At 36.5% G+C, this 25,000-nt stretch overlaps 1 protein-coding gene across 1 annotated transcript in view; it reads left to right on the top strand.

The window, feature by feature from the left end:
- The window catches only part of LOC122791436 (myelin regulatory factor-like), a 796,328-nt gene that overhangs the window by 611,046 nt on the left and 160,282 nt on the right, over positions 1 to 25,000 (top strand). The gene's annotated exons all lie outside the window — the stretch shown is intronic.

The raw sequence follows: 25,000 nt of genomic DNA, 5'->3' as shown, positions 1-25,000 counted from the left end.
GGCTTAAAATAGTTTAGAGGCCAGCATCACTTACCTGGTTAACAAATCACTGACAAGTAATTGAGCTGCTGTACTTCAGCTAACAAAGCGGCTGTCGTACAACTCAACCCAAGAAGCCCAAATAAGGATCAGTGTCTGAAAAGAAAGTAAATATATCGAACAGAAGAAAATGCTGACTAAGTAAAAGCTTTTAAACCCTGTGGTGCACATTAGCTCAGAAACTAATCTTAATCTATAACTACTTTGAGCACATCTAGCAAATAACAACTCTGATCACATGTTTTAAGGATCAAGCCAAATGCATGCTGTTTGTCTCAATACAAATGTCTTACATAGCTCATAAGATGACTGCTGATCTGCAACAGATTTTATTACAGCAAGTTTCTTGCAATATTTATAAAAGCATCATATCTCCCGTACTTTTGAAAATACTGCAAAAATGTTTAATAGAATAGCAGTTATCACAAATCTAAAATTCATAAAAATGGACTAAGATTTCTTAAAACCAGTAAGTTTTGCTACACTGTCTTGGGCGTGTGGATTACTGAATATAAAAAACCTAGAACAAAAGTCAGTCTTTGCCTCGGTTGGTAGTGATTCTTGGCTCTTAGTCTTTGGGAGTCCAACATACCTTAGAGCAAGAAATCGGGACAACGCCAGAAATCATGGGGGACAGAGGCCCCAGAATAGGGACATTTTTTAAATATTGCTTTCATAAAGTTAGAAAGTTGATAGAATAACAGGTCACCCATTAGCCTGAATTTTCTGAAAGGTATGAAGTCTGAAACTGAAAAGCCTATCATTATTTTTTTACTTGTATCCTCATTGATTTGCCAATAATTTGCCAGAAAACCAAAAATTTATGAGAAACAGAGCAAAAATGTAAGGCAAAAATCTGGATAGTTGAGAGGTATGAGGAGCCCAATAGAAAAGTACTGTGTTCCTAAATGAAATCTGTGCTCCCATATGAAAGCTGTATTATATGATTTTGAACCAAAAATATGGAAAGTGCAGCTACTCACTTGGAGCAATGGTCACCTTTACAGCCTAAAATTGTATGGGTTACTGTATGAAGAAAAATCTGTCTTTCATCAGTAACCTGATTTTGGACTCTAAAACAGTAAAGTGAGGGAAATGTTATGGGTTAAGGAAACTATCAACATAATCCTCTGCTAAATGAGGAAGAATTAATTTTCTGGAATTAGATGTGTTATCACTATTAGTGCAAAATGAATGCCATCAGTGAAAAGGCCTAGCTTGATTTCTTATTGACTGGGCAAGGGAATCAAAACCCAAGCCAAATGGAAGTGAGAATGGGGCCTACCCTGATGGTACTATTTAATAAGGAAATGACTACAGATATCTGGCCATTTTAATGTAGCCCACAAATTGATGATGAGGATGTACATAAGAAAAGATCTATTCTAAGAAAAGCTTTGTAATAATATCATGTGTTTGTCTGTCTTTTTTTTTTCTGCCTACATCATTCTAGGTACTGCTACCCAGTGCTCTACATCCATGCCTGGTCTACTAGATACTTCCAACTCCCCTGGACTTACTGTCAGATCCACTGTGGCTGGTCATGGATCTTAAGGGCATCCTGGGGTCCCAACTTTGTATCTCTGTTGTTTTTTTTTTTTTTTATTGCCTACCCACTCCTTCCTTTCCCTTTCTCGTAATGTGTGTGGAACAGTGGGAATGTAGCGATGTATCATCCTACCTCCACAGCAGCTCAGCGATCTACCCAGGTAACCTTCCCCTTTGGACCACTCCTCCTACTCAGCCACAACCCCAGCCTCCACCAAGGTCCATTGCAGGAGACTCCCGTGCCACTTCCCTCCAGTGGAATGGTTACGTCCCTCCCTCTTTCCTGATCCATCAGTCATACACACCACTAACTAAACCTGAGCCACCTCGCCTGCAGTCAGGGCTTTGTCATGCTATGCCATCTGAGCGGTGTCTTCAAACAGATGTTCATGGAAATCATATAATCTGCATGTATTAATGTAAATGAATATTTTGAGGCACATTGTTATTTAGAGTTGTCATTTGGCAAAAAGGTTTGACATATTGTTTTCAGTAACATCAGACTAGACCTAGCTGTAAACTTTGTCAATGATCAAGAATACAGTAAGTAGTTTATTACTAGTTAGCTTATCAGTCACAACAGTTGTTGTATCCTGTTTTGTCCACACTTAAAGTGCTGTACCTGTTAAATTATTTATATTCATTATCTTCTCAAATCTTGATTTGCCACTTTTTGAAGGATCCAAGGCCATATGACTTGGACAATATGAAATACCTGAGTTTTTGTTAACCTTCTCTCTTGACTCCAAAGATGTATAGCCTCAAAGCTATTATACGTAGAAATCAGGGAGTATACATGGGTGATGCATTCAGTCACTTTGTAAGAAGGTTGGGTTTACTTTTAAAATGTTTTGTGTTCATTTTTTTCAGGGTACTTTGCTGTGAGGTTTAGTTATTTTTGTTGGGGTGTTTTGTTTATCTGAGGTGAGGAACACTTGATATTTAATTGTAGGTCCTTGTAGATTTCAGCTGGTATGGAGTTGACTCCTGGAATCCTACTTGTTTTGGGGTCCCATCTGTTATTTCAGTGGCAAACTCATCACTGTCTAGCTCATTGAGTTTCAGCTGTTAGAGGTTACCAGATTTATCTGTCACTCAAAGCCAGCTTGTCAAGTAACCATCACCACAGATGCTGTTTTCCTGTTGACTGCTAGCAAGACTAAACATTTTTTTTCTTTTAGAGTAGCATGCCTGGAGCAAGTGCTGGCCTTCAAAAAAAGTTATCTTTGGTTCCATTGACATAGAATCATCACTGGCAGATCATTTACAGAAATTCCTGCTTTCTTTATAACAGTTTGGTCTCATCTTCTTATGAAATGCTAAAGTGCATCACTGTAACATAAACTGCACACATTTCAGTCAGGAAGTCAACCAGTGAATTGGATTTATAAATGCTTTGAATGGCCAGCAGAAAACCACAGATTCTTTTTTAACAAGACAGTAATTTATGTCAACCATTTTGTCATTTAACATACAGTGCTGGAAGAGCTTAGAGCGTTATTAAGCCTGTAATGAACAGAGGATACTAAAAGAATAGTACAGGCATATATCCTTTTGATGTGATCTCCCTAATTTATTAACAAAACCTCTCTAGCCATCAGCAACATTTCTACAGCCCATGGAATGATGTACTGTTTTCAGCCCACAACAGTTCGAGAGCACATTACCCTGAATCCTGGGATTTGTAAGCAGTTTGGAAGCACTTTACCTGTGTTCCTGGAATTCAAAAACAATTTAAAACACATGAAACAAGCACAAATGTGCTATTGTTAAAAACAAACAGAATAAAAGAAAAAATGTAAAAACAATACCTTGGAACACTGAATGACAATTTTATTATAAAATAAAAATGCCAAGAGTAAACACTTTTGTTTGTTTTGTTTAACAAATTTCTGCAGTGTTACAATTTACCAATGCTTCACTAAATAGTAAAAGTAATATGACACCATCAAAGGCCAACTAATTAAAGAATAGATCTCTATGTAATATAAGTTGCATCCCACACTTTATTGTTTATTCAGTACACATTTAAAATGAATGTAATTATATAAACCACACATCTTTTGTGGCATTCAGTCTCACCGGCCACTCATATTCTTTATTGTCCGGCAGGTCCATAGCATCACAACCTCTGACGTCAGATTCACCATTTAACACATAAAAAATAAAATGTGTAAAACTAGTATATTTTGTGATGTGTCTATGTTTCACTTTCTTGTTATTCTTCTTCTTAATGACATGTCAGTGCTCATGGACTTTTGAACTGAGTTATCTAATAGTCCTGCCTATATAAAAATTCTTGTTGGTTTAGACACTGAGCAGCACACACCACAAAGTTATTTACAATTACAATACTTTGGGGCAGTATAAGCTATATCAGTGTTTACACAGAAAAAAGAAAGGCTTCTGGTAATAGCTTTAAATTATTTACATGTGTTGCACAAATTAGTTCCATTTACTCTGTTTTCGTGGTTATTTCACACCCTGGATCTCTTTAATATGTTCTTGATTTTAAATCACTTTTTGTTAATAATACTAATCTGGGACTCCCCTGCAGCTGTTTCTACATCTTTATCGCCGACCAAAATTCAACAGATTTTTTTTCACTCTTTTTAATTTCTGGCATTTCAATGGTATAGGATAAAACCCGATCCATAGTATACATTTTCCTTCTTCTAAATCAGAGACCATAAAAATTTTCACACTTTTTTTCAAGGCATCCAATCACAGATTTTTTTGGTGGTATAAAAGTACTTGATTTTCTAATATTAGCAGTGCCGTGGTCTAGACCTTGATCATTTTTATTAGAAAAAAGGCAGAAAGACTGAGATTTCTTGTAAATAACTTCAGAGAAGTAACACTGTAATGGATGCTCTTTTGATGAGATGGACCCAAACCCATTCTGTAGCAAGGATTCCTCTTCCTTGGTCAAGTTTTTACTAAAGAGATTATAAACCTTAAATATATTAATACTTCCTGTGATTCCAGTTTGTCCTAGTAGCACTGAAATCAATGGAAGATATGTGATCTTTGATGAAAAACTCTCAATTGCCAAATCCACCTCATGGACCTGCCCAGGCATGCATGCCGCTCTTTGTTCCAGCTCTCCTTAAGTGTGGTCTCCACTGTAGGTCCAAGCCTCTGAAGTACATCTGTAGATGCAGTCATTTTTTTTGTGTATTTTGTGTTATCACTCTTTGTGGCTGATTAATTTTGGTATACAGAAAATTTCATTTATTCTCCCTTATTTCAGTGTTGGCTGATCTTTTGGTGTTTTTCCAGTCCTAAAAATAAATTTCCTGGTTGGTGGGAACTACATCATTGACATGGGAGTTACTTCCAATAACTCTGCACGTTTGGATTGGCTGATGTAATCATTCAAATCTCTAGTGAGTTTTGCATTTTTTTCTTTTTCTTAAACAGAATCCTCCTTGTCTACAACAGAAGACAAAGACAACATCCAATATCCATATGTAGATGGAGATGTCAAGTTCTTACAATTCACCAAATATTTTGTTAGCTTCTCCCTCACAGTACCCATCTGCCTTTCTTTGTATTTGAGTATTAAGGAGACCACATTGAGTCCAGCCTTCTCCAGAACTTTATCTCAATCTTTTTTAAAGCTTTTTGGTCATGGCCAGTGCCCGTGTTCTGCTTGTATATTCTTAAATTTATCTAAACTCAGTTAGATGTCATAGTAGCTTTAAAAATAAAACATCCCAATCAAGCCTCCTGTATTTTGCTACTTCCTTTTTATCTCATCAGAACAACATTATAAGGGCAAATTGTTTTTTAATTTCCTCTGTGTAAGAAGAACTGGTATATTAAATATTTTTTTCAAACTACTGGTCTGTGGGATAAAAAAAACTGTAGAAGAATTGTCATGTAAAGGTTTACAACAACATCCATTCTATTCTTATTTTGAAAGTTGCAAACAACTCCTTCAGTTTCAAATGCACCACCTTCCCCAGTACAATGTATAGCTAACCGTGAAGGGAAACTATTTTGAAAACAGTTAGTCCCAGGTATTAATCTTGATAAAACATCAGGATGTACTCTACCAGTTGTCGAATATGCTGCGTGTTGTACTTCTTCATGAGATGCCTCTGTCATCTTAATGGAATAATTTTCAAACAACAATAATGTGCCAAACTGGCTATGGAGAGAGGTTGGCATAATGGTTAGGGTATCTATCTTACAGACAGAAGGTGCTAGTTTTGATTCTTGGATAGGGTAATTGGCTAGGCTTAAAATGGCCCACAAAGACAGTTAGCCTAGTACTAACCTATGAACCTATATATAAGCATAAATTTTGATGCGGGTTTGGCATAATGGTTGAAGTCTTCACCTTACAGACACAGGGTACAGCGTTTGATTCTCACCTCAGGTTATTGGCTAGGCTTAAAATGGCCTTTTAAGGCAGTTAACCTAGAATTCACTTATGAACCTACGGTTAAAAAAATGTTAGAACAACAGCTTGGAACACTGAATGATACATTTATTAGAAAATAAAAAATCAAGAGTAAGCATATTTGGTACTTTTCCGTTATCGAGGCAACACTTATAACACAGTAGCACGCGCATGCAAGTACCGAAAAAGCCTTTCATTGCTTCAGTTGTCAAGACCTTGCGCTGAATTCATACAGGTCAGGGGAAAGAAAGAAAAAAGAAATGTCTGGTTGTTAATGTCGTATACAGGTTACTTCTACATTTTTATTTCAGTCATCTTTATGTGTAGATTTTACATTGTGTTTTACTAGCAAAATGTAGACGTTCTACAAAATAAAAAAAAAAGAGATTTACATGGTTATCATCCGTGCCTGCTTTTGATTATTTTTGTAACTAATAACTGTAAGGTCTGAAGAAACATTCATGTGACTCACTTGCTGAACTTTATACTGGCTGTGCCTTAGTCTTGCACTTATCTAGTATACTACAAATGTAGAAACACAATGATGTTATGTGCTTTTTGACAAAGCTTCCATTTTCAATGTATGTTACTGTTAATGTCTCTGCCAAGTATGTTCGCCCTCCTGTCATCTCTTTAGTCCCATTATGCCAGCATTTTTGAATTCCACGTTAAAAGACTGCAGATTTAGTGACACCTACTGACCATAACAAAAAAAAAGTAAATTCTTCTCAAAATGTCTGGAAGCGGAGTGTAAAGTACCTCTACCGTTGTTATTATACCGTTATTATTTCTAAATGAAATAAGGTAGTGAAGCTGTTGGTGCACGCATTCTGTCAATAATGTAGTGCAAAACAAGTAAACTGTTGAAGTATCTATATTAATAAAATGATCGACCTATTTACAGAATGCCTAAATTTTGAATAGTTTACAGCTGCAGTAGACCACTGAAGCCCCTTTTCCCTCATGAGCGAATTACCAAAAAATGAAGCTGAAAACACATCCAAAATATAAAAAAATGTTTATCTTACAAAGTGCCTTATATAATCTCTTTGTGTATTTTAGCCATTAACAACCGCTTCAGGGCTAACCGCTGTGCGATCATTGCGTGCACGTGCTAGTGCATTATAAGTGTTGCCCCGTTGACAGAAAAGTACCGCATATTTGCCTACATTGTTTAACAGACTTCTTCAGACTCTGAGTTATAATTTGTCCATGTTTCATTAAATAGTAAAAGTAACATAATCAAATACCAACCAGTCAAAACAACAGATCTCTTTGTAAACTAAGTTACACCTAAAAGCTTGCATATTATTTTATTTATTTATTTTTATTCAGTACACATTTAAAGTTAATGTGATTATTTAAATCAGATATCTTTTTTACATTCCTTCTTCAGTTATGAAGAACTTGAATTCTGTCAGAAAGCAAGTGCTAGCAGTTTGCTTTAAATGAAGTTATAAGTTTTATAAGGTTTACAGTTTACTTGGCATTCCTGGAGTTTCATTCCACTGTACAGTTAATTGACAGCTCCTCAATTAGTTGCATGCTGATGCACAAAAGATTAAAAGCAGTTAATTAAATTTCAATATGAATAACATATCTGATGTTGTTAATCCTCGTTCATTCCTTACGTATGGGTATCGGTTCCGACCTCGGAACTGGGCCGGCCATCTTCCAAGCTCGAGTCAGCTACAAACTCTTGAGCTAAACTCTTACCTATAATCCCCCTCTCCCTGTTACCTCAGGTTGAGTTTGCAAGTCAAAAGAAGGTAGAGGCTACCTCTGGTCAAATGACCTAAGAGAACCGGATGGTGAGATCCACTAGATGCCACAGGAGGGGGAAGGAGGGAGGGTCATAATGACTGAACGAGGATCAACAATACAGATGGAACATTATGGTAAGACATAACTTCTTTATCTGATATTGTTAATCCTCGTTCATTCCTTATGCATGGGACAGAGTCACCAGCTACCTCTATTCCTGGGAGGCTCTCATGGAAGGACATTCCTGAGCACCATAGAACCGAAAGATGCTCTTCCCCTGGAGGCCAAATCCAATTTGCAATGATTGATGAAGGTATGAGGCGCAGCCCAAGTTGCAGCTGCACAGATGTCATGTAAAGAAGCAGAAGGCAGCAGAAGTTGCCACCGACCTTGTCAAATGAGCCTTCATGGTAGTAGGCAATGGGATATTACGTTGTGTATAAATGAAGGTCACACAGTCTTTCAACCATCTAGCTAATGTGACCTTAGCAACAGCAACCTTAGCAACAGCAGATCCTAATCTAGGTCCTGAATAGTCCTGTTCAAGTAAAAGTTGATTTGCCTGTGAATATCTAGGGTATGTAGGCAATACTCTCCTCTGTTTGAATGGTTGGGAAAGAAAACTGACAATTCAGTGGTTTAATTAATGGACATTTCAGAGATCACTTTTGGCAGAAATGAAGGATTAGTTCTTAAGGACACTTTATCTCTATGAAAAATCAAGTATGGACTCTTGATGCATAAAGCTTGAAGCTCAGAGATACATCTGGCAGAAGTAATGGTGACCAAAAACAAGGTTTTCCATGACAAATATCTGAGGTCGCAAAAAGAAGCTGGTTCAAAGGGTGGCATTGTCAGAGCTTGTAGAAATAATGACAGATCCCATGGCTGAATAGGTTCTCTAAAAGGGGGCATCAAATGATTCACACCTTTTATGAAGGTCTTGTATAATTTGTGTGACATAAGAGAGGAGTCTTGGACACCCTCATGGAAATTAGATATTGCAGCCAAATGAACTCTAATGGTAGAGGCCGATAGACCCGATTGAAATAGGTCGGCCAGATACTCTAGTATTATCGACACAGGTGCTGAGAAGGGATCTACTTGTTTTTCTATCAGCCAACAGGTAAATCTTTTCCACTTGCTTAGATAAGTAAGTCTAGTGGAAGACTTATGAGTTGCAATAAAAATGTCCCGTACTGGTAAAGAAAGATCATTCTGCCTGGCAGTCAAGGGAATTAGAGGAGACAAGCTGTGCGCTTCAGGTTGTCCAAGTTGGGATGAATCAGGATATTCATCGTGCATACAGCTGCAATCATAACAGATGGGTTTTCCTGCCATCAGGCGGGTCCTCGGTCGGCCAAATTCCAAAGTCTAGGTCTGGCGTCGGATGTCGTCGCTTTTTCCCTGACGTCAGTGTGACAGGGGTATAAAAGAACCAGCCGACGCCATTTTCTTCAGTCTTTCTTGCCGCGCGGTGCCCGAAGCAGAAGCAGTTCACAAGTGCCGGTCGGCCAGCTCCTGAGATTACGAATATTTTTCAACCGAAGTCTTCTTGAATAGGTCGGCCAGATACTCTAGTATTATCGACACAGGTGCTGAGAAGGGATCTACTTGTTTTTCTATCAGCCAAAAGGTAAATCTTTTCCACTTGCTTAGATAAGTAATTCTAGTGGAAGACTTATGAGTTGCAATAAGAATGTCCCGTACTGGTAAAGAAAGATCATTCTGCCTGGCAATCAAGGGAATTAGAGGAGCCAAGCTGTGAGCTTCAGGTTGTCCAAGTTGGGATGAATCAGGTTCTGTGGATGTGAGATCATCTCCGGGGTTGGATGGAAAATCCATGGTTGATCTAGCAGGTGAGGCCAAAGGAAGGGGAACCAAATCTGACGAAGCCAATATGGTGCTATGAAGATCACCTTGCTCTTCAACCGATGGGCTTTCTTCAGAAACTGGGGAATGAGGGGAAAAGGTGGGAATGCATAAAGAAGACCCAAGGGCCAATCATGGAATAGAGCGTCCCTGGGTGACTGTCCCGGAGGGTGAATCAGGGCGAGGTAGTTGCTGCATTTGTAGTTTTGCAGTAAATTGACTCTTACATTAGAGCTGTAATACTTACCTTATAGCTTTAGGACACCTTAGGAAACCTTGTAAACTGCAACAGCCCCGCTATGTTCGCCCTCGCTACGCTCGGGCTCTCTTCGCTCCCCTCCCTGCCCCCAATTACCTCCCACCCCCAGTACCTCTAAATTTATAGTACTATAGCCACTCCTCCACTTTCTAGATCCTATCTGCTTTCATCTGGGATAATTCCACCCACCCCTATTCTACTACCTACATTTAATAGCAACAACAACTAAACTGCTAGGAATAACCATTGATAACAATCTCACTTTTGATCAACACATCAATAACATCATTAAAACAGTTAACAAAAAAATAGGTTCTCTTTACCGTATCAAACCATTTCTTACACCTTCCACCAGAGCTACTATCACCCACTCCCATCTGATATCCACTCTCTTTTACGCCTCACCTATTTTCAGTAACCTTAAGAAGGCTAACCTAAATAAACTAGCAACTTGTTACAATAGCATTGCACGCTTTGCCACCAGTAACCCTTTCAGAACACATCACTGTCATAACCTAAAACTCCTAGGCTGGCTAGAGCTTCAAAACTGTCTTATGATCTCACAACTTACTATTGCCCACAAGATACTTTACCAACCAGATAACACCCCTATACTATCTCAACTTTTAATCCCTTATAACAATCTTACCTCCCTTGATCTTCTTCTAAACTTATGACCAAATCTGTAAAATCCCACAACTTAGCTGGTGACTCTCTGTTTACTAATACGGTAGGTAGGACATGGAATCTGCTACCCACTGATATCACTCTAACCTCCTCCTTACCACTCTTCAAACAGAAAATCAAGCAGTACTTCCAAAACCACTGGCTTTGTTCCTGCAGGACTCCTGACTAACCTTCCACACTCCCCTACTCAACTATAACTTTATTCAGTGATTAATACCAGACATACCATTTCTTTTGTCTTGCCCTGTTGCTCTCCTCTCATGCTTTGACTCACTCCTACTTTTCTCTCCACCACCCTCCCTTCCATCTTCCTACCTCGTCTCCTTACTTGACTACTGTTTCTCACTCTTTCCCTCTCTTGTATTACTACATTAATTCCTTTATATCTCCTGCTTTACATCTTTCTCTTTGACAAATTTTTGAAAACTAACAGCTAATCTTTAGCTTTTTAATGTTCACTTCTACTGAGCTAATACAATTTTTATAATTTTGCTTCTACGACCTAGTAAAACTTTCGTAAGTGCCCTAGGTTTTTTGTTGTACTTATTACTACATGTATATTCTTATTGTGCTTAATTTTTTTTATTAATATGTCTCTTTGTATCGAATTATCTGTGGAGCTTTTCTCCCCGGGCCTCTACTGAAAATGGACATGTATCCAGCTAGACTAGCCCGGTTAACAAATGTAAAATAAAAATAAATAAAAAAAATAAAATAGCACCTATTAGCTTTCATCTGGCATTCTCCCATCCCCCCTTCCAGTACCTTTACCTCACCACTCTATCTTCTGGTGTTGAATCACCAGGTAAAACAGTTCCTTCACTCACTAGCTGAATCACATATAATGATATATTCCTCTTTACTACCCCTCTTGTTCACACCCCTCTTGTTCACACCATACCTCTTTACCTTGTATGAAAACCAGTTTCTTACAGGATTTCAGGTCCCAAAAGGCCATACTATCACCCCAGCTGTAAATCCTTCCACCTTCACCCATACTTACAGTACCAGATCCTATCCGACATCTTGTTCAGTCTATCAGCATCTCAACCCCAGGCACATTAGCTCTAGATCCAAACACTACCACAAACTAATAAACAAATTCCTGAAGTTCATCACCAAGTATAGACTCAACCTAATACTTGGTGGTGATATTCACCCCAACCCTGGCCCACTCACTTCAGATACACATACCCCCTCTACTTGTAATCTAAGCTACAAACCTACAATTAATAGGCCAACTAACTCTCTCCTAGTCTGTCATCTCAATATTAGAAGCATTAATAACAAGGTACATGAATTGCATGCACTTCTGGATGTCCACTCCCCTGAGATTCTCTGTTTATCTGAACACTAAAGACAATGAAGTGTTACCACCTGGGTACAACATACACAGGCAGGATCGTGCTTCGAGGAAGGGGGGTGGGGTAGCTGTACTCTATAAATCTGAGTTGAATGTCACCATAGATGTAATACAACCTCCTCAGATTAATAACTCTGAGATTCTTGCCACCAAATTGCAACTTAATAAAAATAAATGCATTAATATAATCTGTATGTACATTCCCCCAGGTAACAATTTATCTACATTTGAAGATATCCTGCACTGGTTATCATGTCACTACCCTCAAGAAACCCTACTACTTGGAGACTTTAACATAGACTGGGGCACCTGTTCCTTAGAATCCCCAACCACCCATATTAACCTGCATGCATTTACACAAATCATATCCACCCCTACCAGTATAGGTAAACCCAACCAAAAAGAAAGTATACTTGACTAGGTACTCATAAACAGTCACCCCCAACTGTACACCTCTGGTACCTCCTTAATGGCCTAAGCGATCACCTTCTCACATATGTAATTAAGCACAAAACCATTAATTCCCAACAACCCTTACTCAGAAAGGTTAGAAACAATAAAAACTTTGACCCTGCCAAATTCCAACAAGAACTAAACTCATGTAATTGGTCTATTCTAAAACACCTCCCCTTAGAGGAAGCAGTAGCATACTTTAACAACAAATTCCTTGAGATCCTTGATTTGCATGCACCTGTTTGTTCAAAGAGAACCAAGGCAAAAACCGCACCATGGCTTTCTATAGAGTCTAAACTCAAAATTACCCTTAGAAACAAAGCATGGGCTTTATGGCGTTCTTCTAAAGACCCTCAAGATCACATTAAATACAGGCAATCCAGGAACGAAACCAAAAAATCTATGTTACAAGACAAAAAACAATACTACTGTAATTTACAGACAGTAAATCAAAATAACCCTCAGAAGTTTTGGGCAAGTTTAAATAATCTACTACATCCTGGACAAACTTCAACCCCAATCCCTGCTGCTACTATTGATAAAACCCCTGAAGCTGTTTCTGATAGTTTTAACCAATTCTTTACTGAAACAATTCAAGCCCTAGCTAGCCAACTACCTCCTAGCTCCCCTGGTTCTGAAAGTAGCACCCCTAGAAACCTACTTGCGTTCAGCTTCCAACCAGTCGCCACTTCACTTATCCGTACCTTGATCAAAAAATTAAAACCCACTACACTTTCTGCTGATCAACTCCCTGCCGAGTACCTACAAAAATCAGCTGATGCTATTCCTTACCCCGTCTCAATACTAATCAATCGAACCATAGTAGAAGCTAAAATTCCCACCATCTGGAAAATATCCTATGTTATCCCACTTCACAAAGGAGGCAACTCTACTGAATTCTCCAATTATAGGCCAATAGCTATACTCTCTCCACTTGCAAAGATTATGGAAAAATGTATTCATAGACAATTCATGCACCACCTAATCCAAAATCGCCTTATGGCAGACACTCAGCATGGCTTCCATCCTCATCACAGCACTACTTCAGCCCTCCTAGCCTTTACTAACACCATAAACCATAATCGCAACAATAATTATATATCCTCAGCCCTCTTTTTGGATCTTTCCAAGGTATTCGATATGGTTGATCACCAACTTTTAATCCACACCCTGCAAACATTCTGTCTAGATACTGGAGCCCTCCAATGGTTTCAATCCTACCTGAATGGTCGACAGCAGGCTGTCCTCTGGCAGAACAAACTCTCTAACCTTCTACCTAACACCCTGGAGTACCACAAGGCTCTATACTAGGGCCCTTGCTGTTCTCCATCTTCATTAACGACCTTTATACTGTCATCCCAAAAGTCAGCTGTATCCAATATGCTGATGACTCTACTCTGATTTGCTCAGCCACATCTCCAGTAGAGTTATGGTCAGCTACCCAGACCACCTTTAATACAATAGAAAACTGGCTTTCTGAACATCGTCTGATCCTAAATCCCAAAAAAACTAAAATGCTGTTATTTTCACCAACATGTAGGACTACCGCTTTCACCTTTACCATAAAATCAAATGATGGCACAATAATCTCCCCTGACCCATCTACAAAACTATTAGGTGTCATCATAGACAATAATCTCAAATTTGACCTACATGTTAACCAAACTATCAAAATCATCAATAAAAAACTAGGGTCACTTTACAGAATAAAAGCCTTCCTAACCCCTCCAGCTAAAATTCCCATAGCTCGCTCTCACCTTCTTTCAACCCTTCTGTATGCATCCCCTCTACTCTCGAATTTGAACACGACTGTCCTTAACAAACTCTCAATTTGCTACAACCACATTGCCAGGTTTGCCACTGGGCTGCCTTTTAGGACACACCTTTTAGGACACATCATTGCATCGATCTAAATCAGCTTGGTTGGTTGAACTACCTAGCCTAATCCAGTATAACCAACTGATTATGGCCTATAAAATCCTCTATAATCCGGACAATACTCCTGCACTTAAAAATATTATCACCCCCTATAACAATCCTAGACCACTTCGATCCTCTAACAAACTACTAATTCAGACTAGCAAAATTAATAACACAGCCGGTGATTCTCTCTTTGCAAACTCTGTAAGTAGATCCTGGAACTCACTTCCAGCTGATATTACCTTACTTTCCACCTTAGGTCAATTTAAAACTAGACTCAAACAACATTTGTCACTTAACTGGCTATGTCAATGTATCAAGCCTAGCTAACTCGAATGTGTAAAAATCTGTTAACCAGTTTACTGTGTAATTTAATTTAATCCTGACTTGTGCTCAGGACTAACTTTAACCTGTGGAACTTGTTTAACTTGCTTACTTATGTAATCTCTGTAAATAATCTTTTTGTAATATGTAATGCTGGTATTATGTAATGCTGTATCTGCTTACCCTTGAAGCTTTTCTCCCCGGGCCTCCACTGAAAATGGACATGCATCCAGTTGGACTATCCCGGTCAACAAATGTAAAATAAATAAAATAAAATAAAAATAGTTGGTTGGGGATGCAAAGAGGTCGCAGCAAGGATGGCCCCAGCAGTGGAAGATCTTCGCCATTATCAAGGGATTCGGAGACTACTCATGAGGTTGTAGAATGCACCTGCTGAGTCTGTCTGTTATCACTTTGGAACTCCCGGGAATGTGCGTTGCTAGAAGAAAACGGTTGGTAGCCATCGTCCACTGCCATATCCTCTTGGCCTCTCGACAAAGGGGGTAAGATTTGGTTCCACCTTGTTTGCTGATGTACCAGACCACCGCCATGTTGTCTGATTGAATTGCAATCGTCCCAGATGGCAGCAGGAGATGGAATGCATGCAACGCCAGAAGCACCGCCCTCAGCTCTGGAACATTTATATGCAGTTGGGCCTCCAATTCCGGCCAAGTGCCTTGGACTGTCTGTCCCTGACATAGCCCCCCCCACCCCCACCCCATCAGAGAGGCATCCGTGGTCACTGTAGCCTTGGGTTGCTGGGTGGAGAAGGGGCAAGACCATTGTGATGGGTTGTGGGTCATCCACCAATTTAAATCCTGTTTGCACCTGTGGGTTATTCAAATCTTGGCTGAAAGAGAATGCTGAAAAGGATACCATTGGGTGTGCAGTAGCCATTGTAGAAGCCTCATATGAAATCTGGCCAGGGGAACAATGGTGATGGAGGCTGCCATGGAACCCAACAGCTGTAGGACAGAGTGAGCTGTGGATTTCTCCCTTGAAAGGATTGGGATCAGTTGTTGCGTTATCCTTAGAATTCTGTGCTCTGGAATGGATGCTCTGCAATTCTTTGTATCCAAGATGACCCTATGAATTCTGTGGACTGAGATGGGGTGAGAATGGATTTTTGCCAGTTTATGGTTATGCCTAGCCTTTGTGCAGTGAGGAGTGTGTGCCAGGGCTTCTTCCAAAAGATGTCTGGTGGGGGCGGAAATAAGCCAGTCTTCTAGGTATGGAAACACCTGGAATCCTTGTAGTCTTATCATGCAGCATGTAGCTATGGTGATGCCTGATGATGTGTGCAAATTGTTTTTAATGTTTCTTAGATGTTATTGTTGAAAAGAAAAAAGTATGGCACTGTGGTCACTCATCTGCACAAGAAAGAATGCCATGTAAACCATTTATTAGCTAAAGATAGTATGCACCCCTCATATATTTTTCGAAATGTCATTCAGAACCAGTTTTATATAGCATCAAGACTGAATGTGACAGATGAAGATTTTGTTCAGCAAGTTGAGCAAACTAGCAGTGATTTATTAGAGAGGGGGTATGATATTAGTAATATACAGAGCAGCATTAAGGAAGTGAGTAAACAGAGATGCGTAAAGGCTAAACCATACTTCTCTAGGGGTGAAGAATTTAGAGAAGTACACAGTGATGGACAGAAAGATAATATTAGAGAAAATAAACAAACTAGAATATCATTTTACCACTCTAAAGTTGCTTGGAAGTATAAGAATGTGATAGAGGAACATTGGAATATATTGAGACTAGATAAGCGCATTAGTAGACTGATACATGTGAAACACAAGTATTCACTGAAGAACTATAAATCTTTGACGAGACAGTTATGTCAACTTAAGGTCAATGATAGGAAGCATGGCCCTGTAAGGCCAGCCATAGAAAAAGGTACAAAAAATGTGGCAGATGTAATTTTTGTAAATATATAGACAAAACCTCTAAGTTTGAATATCCAGATCAGTTTTTTTTTTCAAATATATTTGTATTGAATTTTACAAACTTTTCAAACATACAAAGGAAAAACTGTAAGTCATTACAGGAAGCTGGAAAGTATAGGTGTATATATATATATATATATATATATATATATATATATATATATATATAAAACAGTACAAAAACTATGAATTTATAAAACAGCAGTTATCTTACAGGGAAACTTACATCTTAGAGAATAATATAAGCAGTAAAGACCCCCAATAACCTATTACAGTCAGAGTCTAGAAATTCAAACATAAACGGCAACACCAGAACTGATAAAACAAGACGGTCAACTCACCGTCCCAGCTAGGTTTTAAAAAAGTAACGTGCAGGCTTACTCGAATAAGGCAAAATTGATGTATATCCAAATATTTGTTTAATAAACTCAAACCACAATATTGAAAAACTACAATCCACATGAACAACTGTTAAGTGCTTTCATCCGCTTATCGCAGACTCCCTCAGAACAGCTGATAAGCTCACTATACAATCCTTTTAAAATCTTTTTGGCTCCATTCTAGAGGCAAGAATTTAAAGTGCCAGTGCATGATATAATTTATACATAATTTTAAAACCATACTTATAAACACAACCAATATATCGAAAATATTTGCTAAAACCTTAAATAATAAATAAATGTGAATACTTTTCCTAAAAACCACTAAATCATAGAATTACAATGCCATACTTCATACCCCATTAAAATATCCAACATATAATACATACATAATTCAATTACAACTAGTGATAAAACCAATCAAGCCAACATTAGAAAGGGTTTGATAGAAATAAAATCATTTATACCCGGTTCCTTTGTGGCATCAGTCACCACTTGCCAAATGCTTTCTTTTTTGCTTAGTATTGCTTTGAAATTGCCCCCTCTATTTGATGTAAAAACTTGATCTATTATGGCAAACCTGAAACTATGATGTTCACCTTTCTTCTCTACATGTCTATATAAAGCATTCTTGGTACCATGTACCCTAATTCTATAAACATGATCATAAATTATTTTCTTAAATAGTCTCTCTGTTTTGCCAATATAGTAAGCAGGGCATGATGGACAACTAGCTAAATAAATAATGTTCTTACTGTTACAATTCCCTCTTCTAAATTTGATGTAAGTCCTATTAAAATTCTGTAGTTGTATTCCATCACTCTCATTAATCAAATAACATTGATTACATGACCCACATTTAGTGGTAGCCTTGTTACTGTTATATCTGTCTCATTCTATACTCCCTAGTTGTAATAACCTCTTGATGTTCAAACCCATCTTAAACACAAAACTGGGTTTGTCACCTAATATATGTTTGATATCATCAGCTAGTGTTAAATTCTTCCAGTATTTAAATATTATATTCATAATTTCATTCACATATGGGGAATAAGTTAATGAGTGTACTCTATTAATTGAAACATTTTCCAATTTTCCTTTTTTCACACTACTAATATCTTGTCCTATTCCTAATATAGGACAATATTTATTACCCCATTCCTTAATAACAAATTGCGAAACATCCTTCAACAAACCTTCCGGGTAGCCTCTATTAATAAACATAGAAGTTATAAATTATATTTCCTTTGTCATAGTTTCATAGTTTGATGACACCCTGGCAGCTCTGATGCATTGACCCTTAAAGATGTTTTTTAACATATGTCTTGGATGGTGACTTGTGAATTCCATATATGCATTCGAAAATGTTTTCTTCCTATATATCTCTGATTGGAATCCAAAATCCGTATGTTTTATATAAGTATCCAGGTAAGAGATCCCTTTGTAACTAACACTATGAATTTAAGAAAACTACTTGTGTTGTTCAAATAATCTATAAATTCACTTATGATTTCAACTGGTCTTTTCCATAAAACAAACATATCATCAAGAAACCTCATATAATTAGAAATATTTTCATAATATTTACAATTAAATAAAATTGTATTTTCCCACTCTAGCATGACCATATTTGCAAATATAGGGGCACATGAAGCCCCCATAGCCACACCCCTTGTTTGTTTAAAATATTCACCTTCATAGTATATAAAGTTATTATTCAAAACTATTTCCATCATATCAGTTATCAAATTAATTTGATCCCATGTCAAATTAGAATATTTTCTAAGGCTATTGCAAAAATCTTCAAGTCCCTGTTCTTTTGGGATACATGAAAATAAGTCCACGACATCAATAGTTATATATGTTAAATTCTCATTCCATTTATCAGGTGTGAGTTGAGCAAGAAATATCCAAGAATCTTTAATGAGATGAGGAATATTTCTATAAATGGCCTTAATCCATCTATCTATCACCACACCTATATTAAATGTTTTGGACTTACTTCCAGAAATGATAGGGTGAAAAGGGGGTTTACTAATATTCTTATGCACCTTTGGTATGCCTATAATGGTGGCTAGAGTGGGAAAGTCTACCTTCATGAATTCATATATATCTTCTGTTATTCTCTGATCCAATAAATATTCATCTAATACTAAATCTATTTTCCTATAACTTATCTTTATTTCATTGATAGAAGTAATTTCATAATTTCCTGTGTCAATTAATATTTTTTTGAATGTCATTGATATAATCAATTGTATTGTATAAAACTATCCCCCCACCTTTATCAGGTTTCATTACTCTGATGTTTTTATTATTCATAAGTTCTACTAAACATTCCCTTTCTTTTATAGTCAAATTATCCATCACTTGTTTTTTATTAATATTTTGATTATAATTATAAATATCAGAACAAACCAATTCCTCAAAATGTTCAACCTTTTTGTTAGGGGGTGGTATAAATGTACTTTTTTTTCTTTAATTTATTACTTTCTATTATAATTGTATCATTTTTATTCTTGTGATTAAACATTAATGCCAAATTTAATCTTCTACAATACAATTTTACATCCATAATAGTGTCTACTAAATTAAACTTGGCGGCAGGTATATATTTCATTCCTTTAATAAATAAGGTTCCTAATTCATCCTTTATACAATAATTGGTGTAATTGTACACGGTAAGATCATTAACCTGATGAATAATATTTGCTTCTTCTTTACTAACAATATTGTCCACAAGACTTACACTATCTAGAGTGTCACCTGGGGTAATGTGTGCCATCCCATTCTCTAGTATTGCCTGTACCGATTCCCCTGATAATTCCGTTTTGTTGCTGGGGTGAAATAACGACCCCCCTGAAAATTCATATGATCATCTGTATGTGTCACTGCATGATCATCCCATTTATTTTCCTTAGTATGTTTACGCTCATTACCCCATATATAAGCCCTATTTTCTTTATATTGTATAACATCCTGATTTAATTTCTTGTTCTTCCTTTCATATAATTTTTCTGCATTACTTTCTGCATATTTAAACTGTTTATCATATAATGTATGCCATTGTGCAAAAAGTACATCAGACACTATATCATTATTCAATTTTTCAACTTCCACCGCCGTTTTACTAAGTTTTTCATCATTCTTTTTAACCAATAAATTCATATAATTTATTCCAAATGAATTAAAAATAGAATTAAATTCCTTCTTTGTATCAGTATCTAAATTAATACCCATGGGTACCTTAAAAAATCTTAAACCCATCAGTACTATACCCATGGATATGCATTTAGTAAGATATGCATTGTCTACTTTAATTGTTTTAACAACATGCAATAATCTTCCAAGTTCAAAAATCATTTCCTTTAAGGTTCCTTTTTTATACTTATTATCATTTCTATCATAAAAATGTGTATATATTCTTTTATCAGACATTTTAAATTCAACATTGCTAGTTAAAAAATTGTCCAATCTCAGATGACCATTATCATTTGTGTTAGTTAAGTCTTTGGTAACTCTCGGACTTGATGAATTATTAACAGTACCTTTAGATGAAAAATTGTTAGATTTAGTTGTTGCTGCATATGTTTTTACAGGTAACAATCTCTTAGGGCGAGCACCCATCCGCTCGCTGTCATCCTTTTGATGAAACAATGAGAAATCAAAGGTAAAGTCATGCTCAGTCTTGAAATACAAATGGAAAATGGCTTGGAAGGAGGAGTATATGACTATCTTAAGAAGAAAGAAAAGTGGTAAGGAGGGTATAGCCATATAAACCAACTATTTACACCATGTACAGCTATTTATACCATAGTTACAACATACACCATGGATGCCAGAGGATAACAAAATAATATAACAAAATACTTTGTAAAATCAAAAGTTACAGTGTGATGATAACAATGTCTAATGATTATAGGGCCAGATATGATACCAATGGAGGATTTCCTGGAATGTAATGTAAGTGACCCACATTTTGGAAGATTATTTAGTTTGGATTAGGTCAAAAAGGCTACACCAGTAATTCTGAAAATATTATTTTTTCTTTTTGTTAGTATAGCATAACTTATGTGCACATGTATATTTGATTGACATTGATGTAAAGTTTTCCCAAGCAATTGCTGAGGGATTGACCCAATTCTTGGCTATAAAATATTTGAGAAGGGCGATTATTTAAAGACATATGAGTTTGACATTATTGCCACCTGTGAAACAAAGCATTTAGTCTACTTGGCCCATTGTACAATGTGCTGTAGTTTCTATGTAGGGAAGACAGACACGTCTCTGAAGGAAAGAATACGTGAACACATTTATGCAATCCGTAAAAAGAACAAAGTGAATGCCTTGGCCAGACACACTATTAATAATGATATGGATGTCTTTTAAATTTCTAGTTATAGGGAGAACATATGAGAGTATAAGGGGGGGATCTACGGAACATCACTGAAGAGCTTGAAGCTAAGTGGATAGTAAGGTTAAGGTCTGATAGAGGTCATGGATTAAATAAATAAATATATATATATATATATATATATATATATATATATATATATATATATATGTACATATATATATATATATATATATATATATATATATGTATACCCCTGCATCCTAAGTTAAAGACTAAGCAGTGTTTTAGGCAAGATGTGCTGTGGAGTTGTTTGTATTATAAATTACTGACTTCTTGTTACAGGTTTGTATGTGTTCTGGAGAATAGAGTGGAAAATGTTAATATGTGCAGTTATATTCTGTGCTTGTGATTGCAAACTGAAATGTTATGAACATAAGAGGAAAATGCAAACATGTGCAGATATATTCTTTGTGAACTGAAATGTCCTCAGTGAAAGCTTTGTCAGCTTTTTAGGCAAGATGTGCTGTGGAGTTATTTGTATGATAAATTACTGACTTTTCTTACAGGCTTGTATGTGTTTTGCAGAGCAGAAGTGGAAAATGTAAATATGTGCAGATATATTCTGTGCTTGTGACTATAAACTGAAATGTTATGGAAATTTGAATCTAGATACTTTATAAATAGGCTTTTAGAGGTGTATACATATATATATATATATATATATATATATATATATATATATATATACATTCAGATTTCTAGTTCAGTTACTGGCATGCATCTTGTAGGATGTTGCTTTAAATTTGCTTGTTCACACCAGAATAATCTATTGGTTAGTTTTAGTCATGTGTCTCAAGAGAATATTTAAAATAAGAGCTGTTTTTAAAATGTATTAGACATCTGAAGAAGTGGGGTTACCCACAAAATCGCTTGTGTCGTATAAAGATTTTTATACTGGAATCTACAGACGTCTCCAAGTCCTGGTGTTTTGCTTTTACTTTTTAATCTTTGATAACATAGGCAGGTTGGTGCTAAACAAAACATATCTACCCTTCAGCACATGTACACAATTTCATCAAACTACTTTTCCATTGTCAGTTGGTAGAATAAAGAAAAAATGTTCTCGCACTGCACAAAGTAACCCCTACACCCAAAATAGCTGCCCATGTACAAAAAACCCTAAAAATGAAATCTACAGTTATCTGAATGAGCAAAAATAACATAAATCATGGAATGTAACAAAAGAATCAGAAAAGTATTTTACTGACAAATCACATTTGAAATTAACAAACAGCACTAACTACCTAGAATTTATTTAACATTTGTTGACCAGGAAAGTCCGACTAGGTTCCACAGATCCTGTTTTCAGCAGAGGCCTGGGGAGAAATGCTCCAGATGCATGTCTTTAGAATATGGTAGGAAACCGGAGTGCGCAGAGGAAACCCACGCAAACGCAGGGAGAACATGCAAACTCTGCACAGAAGGCACCTCAGCCGATAATCGAACTGGAGAACCTCTTGCGGTGAGGCGACAGCGTTAACCACTGGACCACTGCGCCGCCCAGAAACTAAATAAAATTTAACTAATTTACAAAATTAAAATATTAACTCATCCATAGTCAGTAGTTATGGAATGACACACATCTTAGATTCCTGAACATTGTCTAAACATTCAAGTTGACAAACATAAGCCATGCAAATGTAGATATCTTGTAAACTTTATATGCTCTTTAAAAGGTACACACAGAAATGTGTGCAGTAAAATGTTTTCTTTACAGCAGGAGACATATCTTCATTCACAATAAAGCAGAAAAATATAACATATTTTTCTCTTTAAAGTTTTCATAAACAACTTTGCATATCATAAAACAGTGTAGCCTGAATATATAGAATCAACAGCTCTTTTGTTAAGGAGACGTGAGTTTTACAGGATGGCAAGAAATTTCTGTGTACTTATTGAAATATTTAGACAAATATGAACAGATATGCTTAGTGTCTTAATAGTTTAAATAGCACTTAGTATATTTAAACTTTACAATGTTCATTGTAATTATTAATAGCAGATTTCTAGGTTACCTTCTTATGTTTACGTGATGTTATGCTATTGCTTGTAAGTTAATTGGTTTTGGAAGTATTTACATCTATATGGAGATGATGAATATCTTCTTAACAGAAAACAAGTGGCAATACCTCTATTGTGCATTATGTATGGACAGTAATGGTGTATTTTTCTGTTTATAGCCATAGCATTTCTTACCTTGCCCTCAATCATATGTAGCTTACTGATTTCTGAAAATATGCATGTAAATAATATGAACATCAAATGACAGACAGTGGTTACTGTCTCCATTGCAGTGCATTCTAGATTAACATTCTTAAGTGTCATTGTATTTCTTATACTTTGGCCTTAATTATGTTGCTCATCCTTCTCAGCTATCCCTGACTTTACAGAGTATCCTGATATTGCCTCATGTTAACACTGTTCTTCATTTGTTTTTCTGGTAAATCACGGAGGAGTACACTCAAGTCAATAATGCCAAATATTAGTGTTTCATACTACATATTGTTAAAAAAAATGCATATTGATGCAAAACCTGTTGTTCTTTCGATGTTTGTGAATTGAAGTAATAGTAAAAAAAAAAAAAAAACACGTCCCATTTTAAGCCCTCCCCTTATTTTTTTTAGCTTTGTCCAGAGTTTTTTGAGCAAAGAAGTTCAGATGCATGGTGCTGTCTATTATTAATTGGTAAGTTGTTTGGTTAAGGAGTACAGTCCCAGTAACTGTCATGACATCATAAGGAACTGTGGTTATTAAAATGTAGTATGAAAAAAGGAGCTGTAGCTGTGAATGAGTCAACCAAACCTTTTGTTATACTACTGTAACAATTTCAAAAAAACAACTTATAAATTAATAAAAGGATTGAAAATGACCACAGAAATACAATAGAAAGCCATTCACAAAATAACACATTCATTAAAAAGTGACATAAAATCAACTCAGTAGACAAGCAACGCTGGTATGATATCCCATCGAAATGAATGGGAAACACTTACACAAAATGAAACAAAAACAGAGAGAACATATGAGCACATGGAATATCAGGGAGTCTTGTTTGTGTGATTGTGTAATGCATAAAATGTTATGTACTGCAGGATTAGGGAACGTAAATTATGATTTGAAGTTTGTCAGTTATCCTGAAGATCATTCCATAAACATGCAGTGCAACATATCAAGAAATGTCATGTACTACCCACCAGACTTCAGTGTATTATAAAACAACTATGTAATAATTAACCTAACTAAAACATGTAGTGTGCCCTTCCATGGCTATACGAGAACTTCAGAGTTCATTTAATTTAGAAGATATGAAAGTTTTTAACTTAAGGGCTGTTTGAAGAAATATTTTTTGATAAAACAGTGCATATTATTTGTAGCAGCTTTACTACATATTTGGTTGGGCAAATTGCAGAAATCAAGACTGAATGAAACTAAGAAATTAGTCTCCCCATAGTCATGAGGAAAGATGGTATAATCTGATGTGGATGAAAAAATGCAGTCTTGCTCATGAAGTCCTTATTTGAATTGTATTCATGTTTTATTATTATGGCTACGGAACTCTGTTGTGACCCAGTTTCACTGGACTTCCAGAGAGAAAGGCTATAAAA

The sequence above is a fragment of the Protopterus annectens genome, chromosome 17.part0, assembly GCF_019279795.1.
Source record: "Protopterus annectens isolate FY-2018-M chromosome 17.part0, PAN1.0, whole genome shotgun sequence".
Taxonomy (NCBI): domain Eukaryota; kingdom Metazoa; phylum Chordata; order Ceratodontiformes; family Protopteridae; genus Protopterus; species Protopterus annectens.
This window is presented reverse-complemented; position numbering and strand designations above follow the sequence as displayed.